Genomic DNA, 16,932 nt, shown 5'->3' with positions numbered 1-16,932 from the left:
TGAGGAGAAACACGATAACTCACTAAAAATAACTCAATCACAAAACCAAGAGGAAGCTGCATTGGGAGAAAATGCGTATGTATCCTGGGAATGGAAATTTCCACTAACCAAAGGAGGAAGCTGTCTTCTGTCGGAAGACTTAGAATTTTAAGGAGGTTCTTCTCCCCCGCTGCCTCTCCGAAGGTTGGAGGTGGAATTTCAGTTGACCTAGCATGTTGGGTCCAACAACAAAGCCTCAAATGGGACTCTTCAGTTCAAATTTTAGGGAGAACTTGATAAGATCCCCCCCTCCTCCCGCACCTACCTCTCTGTCCCCCATATCTTTGCTGTATCTCTGGCAGCAACATTCAAAAGGAAATGCAACCTTTCTAGGACTTGATTTTCTTAGAAAATGTAGAATCTGGCTGGTCTCTTCAGCCAGGTCCCTTTAATGATAAAAAAATAAATCAGATCCTCTAAAATGTTTTTCATGTTAATTCCTATTGTATAACTTAATACCACAGACTTCTAAGTGACATACACTTCACAAACTTTACCAAACACTCCTCTCTCCTTCTCCCCCCCCCAAATATATATATACATACACACACACACACACACACACACACACACACACACATATATATATATATTTTTAATTGAGCTAAGTTCTATATCACATTCATCAAGAATGAGGAGGAGCTTGGTCTTTGGGCGTTTAAGTATGTGACTCTTCAGCCTTCCTCTTTTTTTCCCTGTGGGAAAACTCCATAACATGGCATTATGACTGCATAATAACTTACTCGAAACGTAAGTTCCTCTGGTCTCACCCAACAAGCACACAGCCAGCCTGCCCCTCACCCCACAGCTGTGGCTATCTTTACACTCAGGGTGTGACAGCGGGGGGGGGGGGGGGGGGGTTGGGGGGGAAGGGTAAACGGTTCTCAGGTAAGACAGGCACTGAACACAGGAGTTAAGACAGGAGGGAAAACAAGAGCCAAGGGAAGGTCTAGAGCCGTGGTCGGCAAACTGCGTCTCGCGAGCCACATGCGGCTCTTTGGCCCCTTGAGTGTGGCTCTTCCACAAAATACCACGGCCTGGGCGAGTCTATTTTGAAGAAGTGGCGTTAGAAGAAGTTTAAGTTTAAAAAATTTGGCTCTCAAAAGAAATTTCAATCGTTGTACTGTTGATATTTGGCTCTGTTCACTAATGAGTTTGCCGACCACTGGTCTAGAGGAACGATTTTCTTATTTATTGTCGTTCGATTTTGTTACTGAGAGGAGAGCCTTGATCCTGAGTTTCAAGTCCATTTGCTGAGTTCATTTTGGAGTGGGGTCCTGATCCAGGGATCAAACCCCTTTTTGTGTTTCCAGGATGATTTTGTTTCCTGAAATGAATAGTTGTTGAAATATAGGGGAGGGAAGGAGGGAGGGTGAGAGGGAGGGGAGGGGGGAGTGGGCAAGGCAAGAGAGAGAGATTGCTTTCACGATGAGACTGAAATATTTTAATATGTTAATCTGTTGAACAAAAATTCCAAGAGGATTTCCTCACCCCATCCCAACACCCCACTCCCACAGGAATTCTCCTTCGTCTAGTCTCCTCTTCTCTAAAAGGGACAGAAAAGGCTCCCAAGGGTCCAAGATTCCCCATGGTTGGCTTCTTCCTACCTTTCAGGACTCAACTCATGTCCTCAAAGGGGCCTTCTAAAGTACCCTCCCCACCCCGGACCTCGTACCAAACAACCTGGTCACTCAACCTCACTGCCTCAGTTCATTGACCTAACACCTACCGGTATCTGAAATTACTGTGCTGCTGCCCCTCTTAGAACAGATATTCATGAGACCGGGAACCGCATCTGCCTTGTTTACGGCTGTAATCCTGGCACAGAGGTCAGTGCCTGACTAAGTGTTCAATGAATGAATAAGGGCGAGCTCCAGCGGGGAGCGACGGGAGAAGTCATAGGAAGGGCAACGGGAAGAAGGGGAGTATGTGTTCTAACAACAAGTCGATTCAGTGGGGCGCGAAGCAGGATGGCACAGATCAGATGGATGTTTTGTCCTTCAGAGAAGCACGTGACTAAGTCATGGGCCTCCAGGGGTTGGGCAGAACTGGATTCCAAGGCCACTGTGCTTCAGACCCACTGAGCGATGGCTTCTCTTTATGTGGAACGCTTGTTCTAATGGCACTCGGCTTCGTCACGTGGCACATCCGCACTCCCTCTGTGTGTGTCCTCTCCAGCTCTCCACGCTGACCACTTCCAATTCTTCCACTCTCACACGTCATCGAGAAAATAATGAGAAAAACCCTGTCTTCCCCACAATTTAGCTGCACCTATGTCACACACTCCACCTTCTCCCCGGTTACAATGCAAAAGTTGTTCCTTCTGCTAAGGCCAACCTCCCCATCCCTTCTCATCCACCAAGGACTTCTCTCCTGCAGTTATCCCCTCTCTCTGCATCATCGGCACCCCTCCCCCTTCTTATTAGATCATTCTCATCTTAACATCCTATTTTCCTCTCCTCCCCACCATGCTGCTATCCTTGGATTTAAAAAAAAAAAAAAATCTTCATCAATGAAAAATAAAATTACATAGGTAATGGGAACCATTGGAAGTTTCTATGTGGGCAAGTAGTGCGTTCAGATCTGTACTTTACAAAGATAAGTATACAAGGGACAGAATGTAGACACTGCATTTTTTAAAAATGTATTTTTATTGATTTAAGAGAGCAAGGGAGAGGGAGAGAGAGAGAAACATCAATGATGAGAGAGAATCATTGATCCTCTGCCTCCTGCACTTGCCACACTGGGGATCGAGCCCACAACCCAGGTATGTGCCCCGACTGGGAATCAAACTGTGACCTCCTGGTTCATAGGTCAACGTTCAACCACTGAGCCACGCTGGCCAGCAACACATCTGCATATTTTAAATCAGTTCTTTCTCAGTCCACTGCAAAGAGGAGACTGGGAAAGAAAGCCTTCTGTATACCTACCCTTCTCTCTGCCCGCCCAGCAGAGAGTGCCAAGAGCACGATTCTTGGCAGCCTGCGCAGAGGCAGAAAGGACTTTCTATGGCTATGGTTTTGGACCAGAGCAGGGAAGACTCCAGGGCATGAATGACCACCACACACACACACACACACACACACACACACACACACTCCCCCCAATGGCACCAGGGGAAGAGCTGCCAGGTCTGCTGTGCCCCTGGAGGCCACGAGGAGGGGACCCCGCACTGCTGCCTCAGCTGCAGCAGACAGCTACCTGCCTAAGGAATGCCCAGGGTGAGGGTGAACCCAGGGCCCTGAAAAGAGTTCACACACCTGTATCTGTGCACAGCTCGGAAAAGAGCGCTACCAATGGTCCCCACACCACAAACTTGAGAGAACAAAAGCATGTACCTCTTGGACACCATTGATCCTGAACTTCAGTGCCCAAAATTCCATGAATAAATTAAAGTTAAAAAAAAAAAAAGACTGAGCCCAGCCAGCATGGTTTAGTTGTTGAGGGTAGACCTATGAACCAGGAGGTCATAGTTCGATTCCCAATCAGGGCACATGCCTGGGTTGTGGACTTGATCTCCAGTGTGGGGTGTGCAGGAGGCAGCCGATCAATGATTCTCTCCCATCATTGATGTTTCTATCTCTCTCTCCCTCTCCCTTCCTCTCTGAAATCAATAAAATATATATTTTTTAAGAAGACTGAGATTTGTCTCTTGATATCAGATACAATAATGAAAAACGGCATATTCATTACTTCATATTTCCTTTTCTTTCACTTGCAAACCAGAAAAGCAAAGGAGTTCCTAGCCATCTTAAGGATTTTGCAAAACCTCTCATGTTCTCTATTTAGTTCTTCAGCAGCTATCTTAACTCACCAACAACCTACAAATTTTGCAAGGATGTGCGGCTGTATTTTTCCTTCTTCCTCACAGAAACAAGAGATCTCAAAGAAGGCATGATGAATGGCTATAGTTATAAATATTTCAAGGCAAATGAGAACCAAAGATGAACTGTAGAAAAATCTGGTACATGGGGGCTAGCTCCTGGCGTGTGCTCGAGTTAACAGGTCCTGACCCTCCATAAATTCCAGAGCTATTTTATCCCATAAGAAACACAAAGCCAAAAAGTACTCCTACATTCCATTCTAATTTCACCAAACACTTTTTGATCAAAAAAGTCTATTTTTCAAATTGTAAGTAACTGACTGCTAATTAGCATGTAGATTCTATGTATGGACATTTTGGGGATTTCAGTAGAATGGTTGTTTATCAGCAGTGGGGGGAGGAGAGACATAAACAAAGTCTAAAGAGTAAAGTGGTTTACCCTTAAAATGGTAACTCCTTGTATGTGGGGAGGGGTTTAGAGTGGAGAACATTCTGTGGGAGGCAGGGCTGACTGAAGAATTTCTCACTATCTGATAGATAATTTGGGGCAGTATGACCTGTGCCACTACATTCCCAAGATCACAAATACAGGTGGATGCTCCCTAGAGTTGCCAGATGTAGGCAAAAATAAAAAAATTTAAATCACTAAATTTATATTTCAGATAACAAATAATTTTTAGAATACGTATGTCCCACAGACTATCACATGGTATATACTTATATTTTAAAAAGTACTCGTATTTTTAATATTTTACCTGGCAAATCTGCTACCTGTTGGTTCGCTAAGCTGTTAGAACACTTCAGCCGGATATCAGGAGAACAGCAGGCCCCTCTAAATGCCTTGAGTTGCCCTCAGACCAAAATCCAAGCATTCTTTCCTGCCAGATGGTACCAAAAGTGACTAAGCAGACATCTCAACACAGCATCCACAGTGTCCATGGAGACACGCTCAAAACTGTCTGCCTCGTTCCCTAAGCTAATTTAGCATCACAGAGTCACAAAAAGTTTAGATTCGGAGATCTGCATGAATCCCTTTTTTTTAAAAAAAAAAGAAAAAAGATGATGCCATTCCCAAGCACAAAGAACTTTCCTACAACGTGTAACCAGCGTGGGGCAAAGGGAGTGACGTGGGCACCAATTTAATCACGGGAGAGCCAAGAAGATGCCAGCGCCTCTCTAGCAGGAGGGTGTGTTTATGTTTCTAATGCTGGCAACTTGTTAGAGGCCCTTTGACAAGTGGTGATTCGAATAGAGAAGAAAAGGACTGTGAGCTCCCTGAGGACCGAATGAGTATTGAATTCATCTGTTTAACCCAAGTGTTTGACACTTGGTGGGCACTCAATGAATGTTTGATGAAAGAATAAACGGATGAACGAACGAATGAATGAATGAATGAATGAATGAGTAAACTTGAGCCATGAGACCAAATGTGTATTGACTGAGGAGAGCGAGTGAGATGGGGAACCGAGTACAGGAGGGGAAGTCTGAGGGCAGGGTGACGGGAGACGGCGGGATCACCACAGTCCTTGCTCTCAGTTTTATCTTCCTAATTGGGTCCTGTTCTGCCCCGTTACAAACAATGATGCAAAGACGTCACCACGCCTGCATCTGGGTCCTCAGGAAAGCCCCCGGATCTCAGCCCAGGGTCGGCTCAGATCCAGCACTTGCCCTCTCTGGGACCATCACTCCCGGCACAGGAAGGGAGCCACAGGCTCTCACCAACCTCAGAAACATCTGCGACCCTGGGAAAACACAGTCAGCTCCAGGATCCAAAAGGAAACCAGAACTATCGAAACGAGTCAATGCTTCAGTGTCTAAAAAACATTAACGTACGCCAACAATCAAATGCAACTCAATGCTCCCATCATTAAATATCAATCCTATCTAATGTGGGATGTGGGTACATTTTATTAATTCTGATACACTGTGAAGTAGGCCAGCCCTGTTCACGTTCGGCCATCTGAAGCTGCTCTCGTGTACATTACTGGCAACCAGCTCTCACAAGGTTTAGAAAAAGAACCACTTCCGGTCCCTCCTCGCCTCCTATCCTCCTTCTCAGGGCTGCTCATGGCAGGAAGGCCCTGATTTTAGATGCTTCTCTGTGCGGCAGCACTTCTGCTTACACACAGCGATGAACCAACCGTATGGGGCAGCTAAGAATTCCGTGTAGGTCTGCTGGGACAGGTTCCAATGGTTGAAGAATGGAGAGGCACACATGTTAAAGTGGCTTTGAACCAGTGCTCACTGTGCGTGCATGACTGCTCAGTGAGGTACTGACACCATGATGCCCGCAGAATTGGAACCTAGGATCATCCTCATTTTACAGACAAGGACACTGAGACTCAGACAGGTGAAGCATCGAGGCAGAGGACACACAGCTGAGTCAGGATTTGATCCTGTTTGACTTGGACCACTTGACCCTGTTTTAGATGCGGCGTTGATTGCTCCAGCCCTGAAGTCAAGTAGACAAGCAAGGTCGTTGCCCAAGAGTTGTTCAAACCTGTAAAAATGTTAGGATGGCCATGTCCCAAATGGGCTACATCTGGGGGGCAGACAGGAAGAGAAGAAAGAAAATCCAAGAGGTTTTTCCAAGCAAGGATGATGGGAAAGATGGAAAAGGTCAGAGGCACGCTCCTCAAACCGACGGCAGAGACAAACAGCCTCTATTTGGGAGCTGGAGGGTCACTGTATAAGGAGGTGGAGCTTCCTGATTCCAGGAGCTGGGGGGAGACACTGAGTTCATTCATTTCAGAGGGGGAGCCAAAGCCAAGGAAGGTGAAATAACACCCCCACGATCACAGAGCCCGAGATTGTTCCAGGTCTCCAGCTCCACTCCGGGGCTCCTCTCCCCACAACTGCCTCCTGGAGCCTGCTGGTGAGAAGTGAAAAGCAACATAACATAAGAAAAAACGAAAGCCACCCAGCACACCGAAGGGGGTCCTGACCAGGAAGCCTCTCAGAAATCTCTGGGGACCCACAAAGAGGGAGAGAAGTTTCTGCAAACGAAAGGAGGCAGGTCAGAGTGTATTTGTTCTTTTTTTTTTTTTCCAAATAGGATAGATCCAGGAAACTAAACCAACAGACAGAATTCTGTCCAAGCTTACAAGGGGCTGTAGCCGATTTCTGTAAATACCAGGCACTATCAAGAATTCACTAGGAAACCATGTCAAATTATCCTGTTTTTGACAGAGTTCTTGGTGAGCAGGAAAAGTCTGGTTCACTTAGAGTCAAGAGTCGGGCAGGGTATGTGGTTGTCTGACGCCCGGAGGTGAAAATAGCAAAGGAAGAGTTGGATTCGGCTTAAATGTGACCTTCTTGAGACCCCTTCGCCAGCCCCACCACAGACCCGGGAACCCCATCCTCCCACTCCCTGAGGACTGCAGTCTGGCTCTGCTGGCAAAGGAGACAGCTTCCCGCGGCTCCTTCACCTGGCGGATCCCCTGAGTGGCCTGCGAGCTGGTGGGCTCCGAGCCCCTGCACACTGGAGGGTCTCCCTAGTGTCAGTGGAATGAATGCATTCATACTTCTGTTTCTGTGGCCATTATCTACTGAGCATCCACAATGCGTCAGGCACTGTGCTGAGCACCTATGCGCCTGTCTTCACAAGACACGGTCCCTGCCCTCAGGGAACTTAGTGTTTTGTGAGAGGGACAGGCATAAATCAAGTAATCACACAAAGAACGATCAGAGTTACAAAGGAGAAGCACCTGAAGCAAGGAGAGGGGACATTAGGGAAGACTTCTTGGAGAAAATGACACTTAAGCCAAGAATCAAGATTGGGGGAAGGACGCTTCTGAAAGAAGAAAGAGCCTGTGTAAAATCTCTGAGGCAGGCCTGGCCAGTGTTGCTCAATGATTGACATCAACCTATGAACCAGGAGGCCATGGTTCAATTCCCGGTCAGGGCACGTGCTTGGGTTGTGGGCTTGATCCCCAGTGGGGGGCGTGGCGTGTAGGAGGCAGCCGATCAATGATTCTCTCTCATCATTGATGTTTCTATCCTTCTCTCCCTTTCTCTCTGAAATCAATAAAAACATACTTCTAAAAAAAAATCTCTGAGGCAGGAAGATGCAGGGCACAGAGACCTAGAAGGCCTGTGGGCTGGAATTAGGTAGTACGCACCCCAGGAGGTGAGAGGGCCAAGCACCAGGGTGGAGGACCCGTGGAGGACTCCTCCTCTGGAGCAATGGGGCTGCTGCAGAGGGCTTACAGCAGGGCAGCTACCTGAGCACACAGGCTTTTTAAAAGAACACTGGCTGTGTGTGCAGCATACACTGGAGAGGGAGAGTGGAAGAACGCCAGTTAGGAGGCTCCTGAAGAAATCCTGGTCAGTTTTGGATGAATAGACAAATAAGAGCACTATTCTGATGAGTCACCCTGACTTAACAATAACCCAAGAGTTCATTCAAGCTTGGGTAACGATTTGGAGATCTTCATTGCACATGGCCACAACTTCTCCTTGGCTCTGCCCTTGGTCTCTGTCCCTTCCAACATCTTTGTCATTTTGAGAGGTGGAGGAGGGGAAGGAGGGGACATTCCCAGGAGCAGGAAAAACTGAGTTAAGGCAAATACAGACAGGAGCAGGTCAGCTGGAGCCCAGGGGTAAGGCAGGTCCTAATCCACATTTTAAACCATTAGGGTTAGCACTAATTTGCCAATTTACAATACTCTCCCACATACACTGTGTCATTTAATCTCACCTTCACTCTGAGGTCAGTAAGACTAATATTTTTAAAATATATTTTTACTGATTTCAGAGAGGAAGGGAGAGGGAAAGAGAGATAGGAACATCAATGATGAGAGAGACTCATCGATCGGCTGCCTCCTGCATGCCCCCCACCAAGAATCAAGCCCGAAACCCTGGCATGTGCCCTGATTAAGAATCGAACCAGGACTCCTGATTCATAGGAGTAAAAGTGATCTTGATTGACATCTAAGAACACTGATGCTCCACTCACCCAATCGCATGGGCTAGAGCCAGCAGTCACACCCAAGTGGTCAGGCCCCATTCACAAGCCTTGACTCCACAAATGAGACCAGCCAAAACTAAGAGTTTAAAAGAAAGAAAAATAAAGACTACTATTTAGGTTTTTAAAAAATGCATCAAGTCAGGATGACTACAAACTCAACACATGCTCTCAAACACTATATTTCAGTGAATGCAAACTTCATGAAAATCCATTCATAATTAAGAAATTGCAGTAAGTAATGGCCCTCTGTGACCTTGAAGTCAGACAGCCCTCAGTCTGACTTGCAGTCCTTTTACTTGTTAGCTCTATGGCTATGGACTGAAAACGACTTCACTCCTACGTGAAGCTTCCCCATTAGAAACGGGAGTACTAAACCCATCCGGGTGTAAGGATTGTTGGGACAACTGATGAGAAATGGAGGTGATGGGGTTGGCATGAAGCCTGGCACATTCTGCTAATAGTGGCCCTTATTAACTCTCATCAAAGCTCTCTGCCAAGGTCAGAACTCATCTGAGATACCACATTTGACTTCTGGTTCCACATTTTATGATAGCAAAAACTTGCAGGACATTTGGCAAGGCTTATCAGGAGAGAAGGTTTGAGAACACACTAGTCTTGCAAGTCTGGACACCTAAAGCCTGAGTTCTTGTCCTAGTTTTGTCACTAACTAGCTCTGTGATCTTAGGCAAGTCACAACTTATTTGTGACTCAGCTGTTACCCGGAAAGCGATGAGGGTTGAGATATGAATTCAAAATGACTTCCAAAGTCTCAATCAGCTCCAAGTCCTTACATTTTAAGACCCCTGCCTTATGAGAACCTTCTAAAGGAAATACATTTTCCCAAAGAAGAGTTAAGAGGCTCCATGGTCCAATTTTTAAAATGATAAAAGCGATCACATGAAAGAACATTTGGTCTGTTTTACAAGAAATAATTAGAAAAGTAGGGCGAATAGGAGAGGGTCTCGAAGGAATCAGCTTTTGACTCAAGCTAAGGAAAAAGGAATCTTCCAATAATAAAAATCTATAATAATAAAAGGGTAATATGCTAATCAGACCAGACGTCTGACGTCATTCTGACGTCCTTTCTGACGAAGCCAGGGCCAGAGGGAAGCCAGCCTGGGTCCCAGGTGCCTGTGGGCGGCCCGAAGGAAGCAGTCCGGGTCCCAGGTGCCGGAGGGAAGCCCAGGTCCCAGGTGCCGGAGGGAAGCCGGTGCCGGCAGCCAGGGGAAGGTAGGCCTACTCTTGCACGAATTTCATGCATCGGGCCTCAGTGATTCAATAATGGACTTGTGGCCATTAAAGATTGTGAGGTCCTCAAGGGCAGGACAACCTTGTTTTCAACATTATACTCTTAGCACCTAGTCTAGTAAGTGGCATATAGGAAATGCTTAAGAAATGATGGGATGGATGGATGAGTGAATAGGTGGATGGGTTGAGTGGATGGGCAGGTGGATAGGTGAGTGGATGGATGGATGGATGGATGGGTATATGGATGGTGAATGGGTGGATAGACTGGTGAATAAGTGAGTGGATAGGTAGGTGGATGGGTGAATGGATGAGTAAGAGGAGAGGAAGGAAGGAGGAAACGAAGGAGGAAGAAGGGATAGAGGGAGCTGTGTCAGGAGGTAGTGAACTTCCTCTTCCTGGGTGTGTTCAGGCATCCACTATAAAGGATATTGCAGAATAAATTTCTATCCCACGTAGGAGGTTCCATTAAAGGTCTATGTGATATTTATTTCCTCACTTCTCTCCCCACTAATCCTACATAGTTTTGTCAGATTAATCTTCCTAAAGGACAGCTTTGTTGATGTCACCCTCCTACTCAAAAAAACTCAATGATTTCCCCTTGCCTATTCAGTTAAGTCCACAATCCTTACATCCGAATAATGATCAATCTTTCTAAACCAGGCATTCTGTTAAATCAGCTTCCTTGTAAACTGGAGTGGTAGAAAGGGAGAAGGAATTTTATATTAAAAATTATCAGAAACATAATAAAATTGCCTAATGCTAGCTGACATCAAGTATTGTTTTATTTAAAAGACTGAAGTAATTTTATTTTTCCCATGGCCAATTTTTGATCCAACACCTCAAGAATGCAATTCAAACCAAAGGGTAATTGCAGGTCAGGGGGAAAATGCACCAAAAAGAAAAAAACAAATGGTGAAACTGTGACGTTCATGGCTCAAAGGGACACATATGAATGAATCCTGTCTCTTCCTCTTTCAGCCCAAGCATAGAAGGAGTAGGGTTACAATGTAGGGAAGTGACAGAAAAGAAGTAGAAAGACCAAGATAATCCAAAAATTAGATAATCACCCATTCTCCCTTGGCATCTGAGTAATGATCAATCTTTATTACAGGTCTTCTTATTTAAAAAAAAAAAAAAATCATGGGCTTAAAAATTCTTAGAAAATTAGAATTAAAGGAGAAAATGTGTTTTTTTACTTTGTAGCATTTTTGTGGGTTTTTTTTTTAAGGCATTAACTTACTTTTGATAACTTCACATTAAGCAACAGGAAGGACACATCTGATGCCAAGTAAGACATTTGGGGGCTTCTCCAGAGCAGAAAGACGGGCAGGCGGAGTGGTTGACCAGGGTTAAAAATGAGAGGGCCTCATGGGAAGGAACCCCAGCAAGCTAACTTATTTTTTTTCTCCTAATTGTCTAAAATTCAATACCTTAGAAATGCCACCTTTCTTTAGATAAAAATGACCTATTTTCCCATACCTCCCTTTTTCACATCACTGATGTACTCTGGTTCCACAACTGCTTGACAGGTAACTCCTCAGTTAACCAGACCTGGAGAACTTCTAAGAAAATATCACAAGCAACCTCATTTGTGTGAAACCTCATTTCTTATTTGAAGTATCCAATCTATATATCCAGAGCTACATGGACAAATATAGACCAAAAGTAATTTTGGGCACAAAAATACATTCATCCCTCAAAGATACATTCCTGGTAAAAAAAAAAAATGGAATCAGTACTTTTTTCCCTTCTTGCACACAGACTCATAGATACAAAGAACCTAAATCTTGGCACTCAGAGAGAAATAGGATATTTTCAAGACTGCTGAAGATTTCCTAAACTTTGGGATCTCGGACCACGTCCCCCCCACCGCCCATGGTATGGCAGCAGACCCAGGATTCAAGCTCTGATTCCAAATTCCTTCTGACATGAGGGGTTAAAGGTGACCTCCAAGATACGCTCTTCTCCACTGCTCTGGGAGCAGCGGTCAGAGAGATCCTATGAAAACGAAGTCAGACAAATACTATATGATTTCACTTATATGTGGCATCTGAACAACAAAATAAACACAATTGAAACAGACTCATAGACGAAGAGAGGGAACTGGTGATTGCCAGAGGGAAGGGGGTTGGGGCACTGGGTGAAAAAGGTGAAGGGAATAACACAAATGGGTAGTGATGAAACAGTCACAGGGAAGTAAGTAAAGCACAGGAAATATAGTCAATAATACTGTGATAACTACATATGGAGGGTGCCGGTTGGAGTACTGGAAATGCTGAGGGGAACACTGTGCAAAGTATGTGATTGTCTAACCACTAACCTGAAACCAAAACAAAACAACATTGAAATCATTGAAATCATGTCATACCTTTGCTCTAAACTCCCCCTTCACCTTCCCGCTCAGAGTGAAAACCCAGGCCGGACAGCGGCCCCCAGGCCTCTACATATTCTGGCCCAGTGTGCTCACTCCTGCTCTGCCTTTTGCTCAGCGCCCTCCAGCCGCGCTGGTCTCTCTCTGCAGTGGCTGTCCTCCACCTGAAATGCTCTTTTTCCAAACTGCTACTTGGCTAACTGTTACCATCAAATCGTTGACTAAATGTTTCCCTTCCAATTAGATTCATTTAAAATTAAACGCCCTTTCTTCTTTCTTTTTTTCCAGGATTCTTCCCACTTCCCAACTCTAATTGAACATAACAGACTTATTTACTGTGTTTGCTATGCACTGTCCATGTCCCCAGCTACAGTGTATACTCCGGGGAGTTGCCTGCGTCCTTCACTGATGTATCTCGGGAGCCTGGTATGTAGTAAGCGTGCGATAAATATTTCCAGAATGAATGCATGAGATCTTTTATTCCAGTGGTCGGCAAACTCATTAGTCAACAGAGCCAAATATCAACAGTGCAAGGATTGAAATTTCTTTTGAGAGCCAAATTTTTTAAACTTAAACTTCTTCTAACGCCACTTCTTCAAAATAGACTCGCCCAGGCCGTGGTATTTTGTGGAAGAGCCACACTCAAGGGGCCAAAGAGCCGCATGTGGCTCGCGAGCCGCAGTTTGCCGACCACGGTTCTAACCTCTTATGATTCCATGGAGTATCCGGTACGTCCTGTTTGGTAAACTGTTAACTAGTTATTTCCCCACAAACACCAACCCAAGAAACAGAGTAGCTAACGTCCAAAAACATTTGATTACTTGCCACCATTTATTGAGGACTTATGTGCCAGATACCATGTTATACATGTGTTTTCTCACTTAATCGTCACCAAAAGCAAGTCAGAAAGACGTTACATTCCTCCCTAATGTCTTAAGGAGCCGAAGGAAGCTCAGGCTCAGAAAGATTAAAAGCCCAAGATCATACAGTGATGCGTGCCTGTGCTGGGCTTTCTGCGGACAGATCCAGAACAATCTGATGCCCATTCTGCTTCCTTCATTATAAGATTCATCCACACAGACTCATCGATACAGAGAACAAATTGATGGCCGCCAAATGGGAGGGGGGTTGAGGGGCTGGGTGAAAAAGAGTTAAGGGGTGAAGAAGTACAAGTTGCCAGGTATGAAAATAATCACAAGGATGTGAAGTACAGCGGAGGGAATACAGTCAATAACATTGTAATAACTATATACGGAGTACAGTGTCAGGTGGGTACTAGACTTATTGGGGTGATCACTTCGCAAGTTATATAAATATCTAATCACTGTGCTGCACACCTGAAACTGATAGGATACTGTATGTCAATTCTAATTGAAAAATGTAAACAAGTGAATAAAACTGATTCACCTCTTCAGTAGCACCCGACAACAGACAGACCCCAGGGACATGTTATGCAATAGAAAGACAGCAGGGTGCTGGACTTTTGTAATAAAACATATGGTCATTCTAATAAAATAATTCTGATGCTGTTATAACCAAACCGACAATGACAGGACATGAAAGGGACATGGCATGGCCCAGTGAATCAGTGTGGTCTCCCCAAGACGTGCTGTGTGGCCAGTATAGGCCCCCGACCCCTCACTGAGCCTCGGCAAATGGGCTCAGTGCCCCCAGCCTCACGCGTGGCCTGCAGGTTTTCACACTAAATGAGGAAAATCTATGTGCGAAATTCATGAACATGCAGAAGAAAGGCACTCTCCAACTACAGCGACCTCCTGAGCACAATTTCTGAGGTTGGCCGGAGCAGTTTGAGAGCCATTTCCCAAGCCCGAAACCTAAGTGAGCTCAGACAGCGGAGCCCAGCAGTTCCCAGGGTGAGCGGGAAAGGAGAAGTCAGAGGCTCTTTCCTCTGAATCATCTCAGTGGTGGACCAACGTCTCCGTTGCCACCAAGCCACGAAGGAGACGGGACCCATGAGCCAACGTTTCCAGAAGGGTCAGCCCGCCCTCAGGCAGAGGGGCAAACAGTCCACACCATCCCCCACTGTGAGGGCTTGGGCGGTGTGGTGAGTGGAGGCTGGGGTGCCATTCTCAGAGGCCACTGTCACCCCCTTAAGCAACTCCTGAACCACAGACCCCGGGACGGCGGAAAGGCCACCCGAGGGTTCTGCTGGTCCCCCCACACAGGGCATGACAATGCTTTGTCCCCAGACCTGGCCTTATTCCAAAACCACCCGTTTGATCTTCCGCCCAAACTCGCCTGGTGGTTTCTCACCCAGACACTGACTAAGAAAACACTGGCTCCCACTTCTCCAACATGGGAGGTGGCAACCTCGGTGGCCAGGGACAGAGCGAAACGGAGACTCCAGCATGCTGACGTTGGAAGCTGCCTCGTGCAGATGAAATTATCTGAACCTTCCAAGGATCACACGGGTATCGGAAGCTTTTCTTTTACTTGATCATTTTAAATTGTGAGCTCAAAGATCTAAAATTGGATTATGCATAAATGCCAAGAATTCCTCTCGTGAGAACTGTTAAAAAACCCCCCACTTAAAATCCCTGCTTAAACTGCTTTCATCAAGATAACCATCCTGAAGTCCTCATTTTTGAGGTTTATTATGTGTAGAACATTTTACCTTATTAGTCATCTAAAACCAACCAGTGGTCCCTCAGGGGGGGAAAAAAATGTAATGAAAAGTATGCCCTAACCACTCTGAGCGCTGCTTGCCACGTTCGTGTCTTTGGGGGGTGGGAGCGGTACTTAGGATCTAATTGTACTTGAAAAATAGCATTGTCGCTATGGAAGCAGCTCTAAATTTTGACTGTTTCTCTTTATGCTGCAAAGGCCATATTCTTCATATGCAGCTTTTCTTTTCACGGCAGAGGGCTTTGACGATAATCCCCCGCGGTTGTAGCATGCCCTGCCTTGCCTAGGCCGTCACCCTCCCTCTTCCTGTTCAAGCATCGCTCTCAGCTGAACTGCAAGCGTGAAGGCGGAAAACAGAGCAGCCGGAATGGCCGCATCCACGGGTCCTTGTCACTCGATAAACCGGACTAATTCCCATCTCTTTTCCGGACACTTTATTGGCAACTTGTCGATCAAAACCGAGTGAGTGTGACCAAGTTTTGTCTTAAGACAAATGCTTCAGAAATCTCGGCATTTTGGAGTGTTCGCTTGTTCCAGTGGCACAATGAAGAGGGATGCTGATTGTGACTGAAACCCCTCTTTCGGGACTGCCCTGAGGCTCTGTCCCATTTCAAGGGCTCAGGACAATGAACTGTCATTCTATGAGGATGGGTTTGATTCTGGGAAGCAACCAAAAGGCGTTCAAAGCCAAGCTGGCCAAATAAGGTAGGTAATCATGTTGAGTAATGCTGGTTTCCATAAAATTGAGGTGTGACCATTAAAATAACAAAACTGGTTTTCCAAATGAGGATCACAATGAGACTCTGAAGGCAAAATTTTAAAAAAGCGTTCACAAGATGTTAGGTGGCGGATACTCTTATTCTTCACGTGTTTTCGAGCAATGCCAAGATCTTTGGAATTAATACAAAATCACCAAAGCTACTTTGAGGCCAATGTTTCCCATGTGAACGCATACATACGTGTATCTATAATAAATTAAATTAGTGATTTCTGCCAACTGCCCTCTAAACTAACATGCTGATTAATTTTTACAAAACTGTATTCTTTTCCCATTATTGTTCCCATAAATTAAAACCCTTCACTGTGATGGATGAGAATATTAGATTATATGATTCCTTCAAGGGAAACATGATTGAATGAATAAAAGAAAAGCCTTATTTAGCATTTTAGAATTGAAGTGGCTTTAGAGAGCATTCAGCCAAAAGATATGTACTGAGCAGATAGTAGGAGAGCGAGAGAGAGAGAGAGAGAGAGAGAGAGAGAGAGAGAGAGATCAGTTTATCAGGAATAACCAGCTAACCCTCTAGGCCTCCTTGCAATAAATCATCTCTTTAAGGAAGATGACTTTGCTGCCGTGAAGATGTAGTTTGTCCCTGGCAACCTTTTTGGCCTGGGACTGTTATTTCTGTGTTATCCAAGTTGTTTTCAGCAAGTGGAAGGGAGCAGGGTTTCCTATTATGTTCCAGGGAGAAGACTCCATACTCTATGGAAGGATCTTCCTACTCTGTATTGTCACCAAGGAAAAGTTTTCCTGGCCACGATGGGATCAGCACTTCCGGAGCCGTGCAGGTGGCACCTCTCCGTCTTCAAGCCCCTACCCCGGGGAGATTCGCCTTCTTGAAATAACCAGCGCTCCGGGAAATGAGGAATTCCCAATCTCCCATTCTCACATGCAGGTCAGTGGGCGAGGGTAGGCACACTAGTCTACTGGGCTCCTGGAAGTGGGCACTGCTGTCACAGACACCTAGGAATGTACATGGTGCCTTGCTCATTTTACTTCTCTTTGCTGCAGGCGGCCCCTGATGTTTTCTATTTCATTTTTTGAAAGGCTTTCCA

General features: G+C 45.5%; 1 protein-coding gene across 3 annotated transcripts in view; it reads right to left on the bottom strand.

Annotated features, from left to right (window-relative positions):
- Positions 1-16,932, bottom strand: part of C22H1orf21 (chromosome 22 C1orf21 homolog) — a 185,759-nt gene that overhangs the window by 138,677 nt on the left and 30,150 nt on the right. The window contains exon 1 of one of the 3 annotated variants that reach the window (XM_054712046.1): positions 109-128. The exons of the other annotated variants lie outside the window; for them this stretch is intronic. The gene's annotated coding sequence lies outside the window, so the exon portion shown is untranslated. Of the gene's footprint in view, positions 1-108; positions 129-16,932 lie in introns of those variants that run through there. 3 annotated transcript variants of the gene reach the window in all.

The sequence above is a fragment of the Eptesicus fuscus genome, chromosome 22, assembly GCF_027574615.1.
Source record: "Eptesicus fuscus isolate TK198812 chromosome 22, DD_ASM_mEF_20220401, whole genome shotgun sequence".
NCBI lineage: Eukaryota > Metazoa > Chordata > Mammalia > Chiroptera > Vespertilionidae > Eptesicus > Eptesicus fuscus.
The sequence above is the reverse complement of the archived record's forward strand: the minus strand, read 5'-3'. Positions and strand labels throughout refer to the sequence as shown.